Here is a 6,000-nt window from a genome sequence, read left to right as displayed (position 1 = left end):
AAAACATTTCATGAAAAAGATTATGATAAATTATGAGATTATTAGCCTGAGAAGCTGCTGAAAACTCGAGCCAAAATTTTACTTTGTCTTATTTTTCTGATTTGACATTATATATCTCAGGGTGTAGTAGCTCAAAAAAAACTTTTTTAACTTTTGTTTTGTTGTGTAACTGAATTTTGTGTTGATACCACAAAGCAATCAAAAGTTATAGCATTACAAAAATAATTTATCATAGTGTCCAAAAATGTCTCCATACAAATAAAACATAATAATTGTACATGAGAACTAATTACACATGCAAACACAACAATGACTAAAGGTTTGTATAGCATGCAGACATGATTTTAGTAATGAGATTTCACAGAATGAGTTTCATTCTGTGCCATTTGAGTCATTATCGAGTCTGTGTTGTGTTCTTGGCACCATCTAGTGGTGGCCATATGTAATTAGACTGAACAATCCTCTCTGCCCATATTTGGATGACTTCCACCTCTGGTTGCAGCGATCTGAATCCTAATATGATTGGTTTAGCGTTCCATGACACTGGACAACGTACTACATCATTTCCGACTGAGTCGTCTGATCCAAGAAAGCTAAACATGTTTTTAGCCAGATAGCGCATTATGTGTTGTGTGCACATTATGCTTCATGTGGTTTATATAATGATCTATGCATCCGATTATCTTGTGTGTGGGCTCGTTTGAAAGATCATCACCTCTTCTAAGTAATGGTATGTTTTTTCGTGAAGTTATAATCGAAAACACAGCATATAAGCAACACCAACATAATTGTCAAAGACATATACTTAGCTGTTACTCACTATATTTTTGTCTGTGAGTAAAACAAATAAGCGGGTTGTATTCTACTCTTTAAGAGCTTTCCAACAACATATGACACATTTTATCAGTTTGATGTTTTTACTGATTACAATAATATATACAGTGCAAAATTATTAATAAATTATCAAAATAGAACACATCTAATTGTCTGCAAATTTCAAAGCACTTGTTCAGTTTTGTTCATAATGCTTAAAGTGTAAAGTAGAGCTTCTAAGCTTTAAAACGATACCTATTTTGTGTTGGTTAAAACTGTAGTTATTAATATTTTGAATAAATATATATATATATATATATATATATATATATATATATATATATATATATATATATATATATATATATATTCTTGGTGGGCCAGTCTGAGCTTAAAGGGTTAAAAAACCTAGGAAAAATTTCCAGGCGGAAATTTCTTGTAAATTTAACAGACCATATTTTCACATAAAGGCTACACACTATTATAGGTGGCTTTAATTAGAAATTCTCAAGTAAAGTTTACTTTGCAATATTCATTCATTTTGTGGACATTTTACTCAAGCAATATAGCACTGAATTAAGCCATGCTTTCAAAAGTGTACTAGCATTTCAAAGCTTTTTTAACGTACTTATTCATGTACCACATGACACATGGAAGCCTTCCACAGGGAAGCATAATGCTATAAACATATTAGCTTACATCACCTTGCTTCAATGGCAAACGAAACAAGATCCAGAGCTGTGCACGCTGACCTCAACACTTGGTTTACAAAACACGATGATGTAACAATCAACAGATAATTGTTTGGATCACGAACGAGTCATTTTGAGTTCAAAATGAACTTCAGACTTCACAAAACAAGAAGTTACCAAATGTAACAAAATCATCTTGCAAACAGTAAAACCATGCAAGCTCATTAATTATTCAAGCACCGTGCATACTGAAAACACTAGCTTCGAAATGTTCAGTAAATTTGCTTATTTTATTTACCTGTGAAATTTACTCAAATTAGCAAATCAATATGACAAGATTGATGCATTATGATGCATTGTAAAGATAACAAACAATCATAAATAAAATGTACTTCTAAGCTAGAGCATTCAATTTTGCATGTTAGAATTTACTTAATATGTTCAAGTTCACGCTTTAACTAACTTATTCAGTGTAGAATGCTATATTTACTTCACCACTAAATCATTTTTTTTCAGCGAAGATACATTGCATGTTTACAGGGAAAAATATCAAACACGGCTAGAGATAAATAATAAGACTCATTTACTTTGGTTTGAACTGCCTCGAATTCACAAACTGCAGATTTTTATGATCTCATCTTTACTTGGAATCAGTGTCAATACTCTTGGCAATTCCAGCCCTTAAAACTCACAGACTCACAGACAGTCTGCTGACCACTCCTGTTATGGGCTTCCACTGCAGTTTTTAGCACAGCTTCATTTTTCTGACCTCAAGTAAGTTGTTATTTAGTTGTTTTCACTGTTAAAGCCACCTCTGCTCACTGAGACTTTGGTTTTTGTTTCTGTGACTTGGCTAAAGGTTGTCGGACAGAATTAGAGCCTCAAAGTAATGCCAGAGTGAGGCTTGGAAAAAAATGCACGTTCCGGGCAGAGATCCCAACCCAGGGTTACTGCTCCTATGTGGAAAAATGATTATCAGTATCCATATCAGATGTTTGTAGGTATTGATCGCACACATTCCTGGTAGTGTGCTGCAAGAGCTGCTGAAGTGATTAATTAAATAAACCTCAATAACTAACTTGGAAAACAAGTTCCTGTTAAACCCATTTGGCTTCAGGGACCTGAAATTCCTACATTCTTCCATTTGACCACAGACTTGGGTAAGAGCAGCAGTGATATTGCACCAGTGAACCAAAATGTATTTCCATTATTCACTTGCACATAACTGGTCTGACTAAAATCTGTAATGTTTTTTTCTTTTTCCTTTTAATACAAAACAGAATAAACATTTGTTTGTTACAAAATAAACCAGGGTTTCAGATTTCATGTCAATTCTGTACAATGTAGCATTCAATCTAACTTAATCAGCATCACCCGTGTTGAAGATGACTACCTGACTCGGCATCTGTTTATATTTCAGATGGGTAGCAAATATACACAGACTAAAAATAATGATGACTCATCTTGCATTTAGGGGTGTATACATATTTTGGTTCAATCAAATGCACTCTGTATTGTTAATAGCAAGAAGCAAATTATGGTTCAGCACTGTGATGTTAACTAAATGCTTTTAACTAATATATATATATATATATATATATATATAAAGACATGCCTTTCGATATGTCCCACTTTCAGTTTTTAAAAAAGGAAATATGTCAACACAGGAAAGAAAACTGCACTCTTCTGACTTTTATATATATATATATATATATATATATATATATATATATATATATATATATATATATATATATATATAATTTTTAAAAACTATTTATTTTATTTTATTTTTATTATTTTTTTAATTTTATTTTATTTTATTTTGTTATTTAATTTTATTTTATTTTATTATTTTTTTAATTTAATTTAATTTTATTTTATTTTATTTTATTTTATTATTTTATTTTATTTTATTTTATTTTATTTTATTATTTTTAATTTAATTTTATTTAATTTTATTTAATTTTATTTTATTTTATTTTATTACCTCACATGCCTTTCCAAACTCTTATGCTGTTATTTTTTCCCAGTCTGTGGAGCGCAAAAAGAATATTTCAAGAATGTTCACACAGCCCTTTTTCTGCAGATTGTTGGTGATTGTAATTTTTGTTTTGTTTTTCATTCTTAAAAAAATTCTCCTTTGGTGTTTCACGGGGATGACCAGCCGGTGAACTATCCCTTTAAATATGTTAATTAAAGCAACAACGCTTGAAGCGCTGAGTGAGGTGATTGGGTGTCAGTCCTCCGATGTTTGCTCTGATTGGTTGATTTGGTGGTCAGTCAGCAGCCCACAACAGTCCCAAATTTTCTTTTGACGAGGGGAAAAGTGAATCACAAACTGCGTCTCATTGATAGAAGAGCTGCAGAAACTGGTGAAATTAAACACTGAAACTGAGAGAAACGGACTGAAACTAGACGTTGTTGACAGTGACGCTTTCACGATGTTGCAGGTATGAAATAGTCTGCATTCCATCACCTGTTTAAAGGTACAATGGGCCATTTTTTTTTTTTTTTTTTTTTGCACCAATGCGACTTCTACTTTTCGAGTGTAAGGAACACTTGCATTAGTCATATATTTATTTATTTTTCTTTTCGTAGTTTTATATGATTTATACAGGAGTTTGAGGAGCTGGTATTGCAAATGCAGCACATTTGGATGACTGTAAAAGTAATATACCAGTCATAGTGAGAAAAGTAAGATGCTTGTGTCATTAGTTTTTACTTCCATAGTCGTTGCCAATGCATGGTTAGAACACTTTTCAGTGGTCATATGATGAATGGAGTGTCTCAGTTGTGTGGCTAAAGTTTATTTGAGGACGTTTATATTTTCTAATAACTCCCACTAGATGTCGCTGTTACAGTCATTCCTATTCATTGACATGTCACTCCATTGTACTGCATGAAGAATTAAAACTAGAATATGCTGTAAATGTGAGTGCTAGCAGAGTCTTCTGGATGGTTTTCCTCAGCGTTGGTCTTTTTAATGCCAAACTTTGTTTTGTGCCTCTGTGGAAATATAGCTGACAGTTTATTTCAGTGAAGAAAACAGACCTTTGCTGCAGAAAGCTCCTGCCAAACCAAAGGGAGTGTATGGCATGTCGATTTTTAATCAAGATGACATGTAGGAAACTGGGTTACACTCTTCTTTTCTGGAATAAAAATAACTAAACATCCTGAAAACAATACTATACTTGAGAAGCATAATGACATAAGATATTTAGTCTTGTTTTCAGAGAAATCCATCAAAATTACAGTTTGCCAACAGGATAAGAAAAATAAACTTGCTTTCCCTTTGAATATTTTTTGACAAAATATAATGTAATTTTGCTTTTCAATTAGGCCTAAATGTATGTTTTTTTTTTTTTGTTTTTTTTTATAATGCTTTGATTTTTTTTTTTTTTTTTTACTGGAAAATAAGACCCCCCCCCCCCCCCCCCCCCCGTCAATATGATTCTGTCATATTGAAACAAAAAACTGAAGCCCCACCTCCGTTGGACGAGTTGGTATCGCCCAACTAGACGGTGGTGTCACATGGTACCTGTTACTTTTCTCAGCGCTGACCAGCATGCATGAACTCACAGTCGTTTATTATTACTGGATGAGGATTTAAAAAAATGCTTTTATAGATAATGCTGAGGCTGATTTTCATTCACAGGTATGACTCCTTGCAATTATCAGTTTTTGTTAAAAATAACTATCCAGTGTAAAATGTCTCCAACTGAGATTTAAATGTGGATGAATGGAGGATTTGGCGTTCAAGCGTCAAGCGCCCCCTGCAGGAAGAAAACACCCAAGACAGTCTGTGTCTGACAACGTGCAATTTCGGTCTGTAGATCTGTAACCCACACAAAACTTTCGTATGAATTTAGAAACCATGAAATACATCACATGAGTCATATGTGGAGTCAGTGAAGATGTTAAAAGCATCCATAGGAACGATCAGTTGTTTTTTCACGGTGAGCAGGTAAGAATTGCAATTTTCTGAAAGGGTACATTTTTTATGAAACATTAAACCTAATGCTTTTTCTGAATGTTTGATATGATACAGTGTATAAATATTTAAGAGTATGAATTGAATTAGGGATAATGCGATTATACAGTTTTACTATTAACCGTGATTAAAAATATCACGGTTAATGTAACCATAAAAATTTAGAATCCACGGTTGAAAACAGTGAAATGGTTTATTTACACGTGGCAAAAATAATATATAATGTATAAATATATAGTATAAAAGAGTTTTTCGTAAGATTTTGTAAGCCTAAATAGGAAAACTCTTGTTCCTGTGTGGGTACTGGAGGTGTTGCTATGGTTACGGACAGTGGCCACGCGGTGCTTTAATGACTGCGGATTGAACGTGAACTTTCAATTCACGTGAAACTGAACCTATAACAAAGGAATTCGATCTACCATCAAAAAAGCGACTTAAATCGGCTGTTTGGCAGCATTTAAATGACTGACTGAAGATGACGGTTGAAAAATAAGCAGACAA

The 6,000-nt window shown here is 33.0% G+C and overlaps 1 protein-coding gene across 1 annotated transcript in view; it reads left to right on the top strand.

Annotated features, from left to right (window-relative positions):
- Window positions 1-3,860: 3,860 nt before the first annotated feature.
- Window positions 3,861-6,000, top strand: part of LOC127446981 (E3 ubiquitin-protein ligase Midline-1-like) — a 44,892-nt gene continuing 42,752 nt past the window's right edge. The window contains exon 1 of the mRNA XM_051708398.1: window positions 3,861-3,958. The gene's annotated coding sequence lies outside the window, so the exon portion shown is untranslated. The remainder of the gene's footprint in view (window positions 3,959-6,000) is intronic.

This window comes from Myxocyprinus asiaticus, chromosome 10 (assembly GCF_019703515.2).
Source record: "Myxocyprinus asiaticus isolate MX2 ecotype Aquarium Trade chromosome 10, UBuf_Myxa_2, whole genome shotgun sequence".
NCBI classification, from domain to species: domain Eukaryota; kingdom Metazoa; phylum Chordata; class Actinopteri; order Cypriniformes; family Catostomidae; genus Myxocyprinus; species Myxocyprinus asiaticus.
Note: the sequence above shows the minus strand (reverse complement) of the source record. Positions and strands in the feature narration are given on the sequence as shown.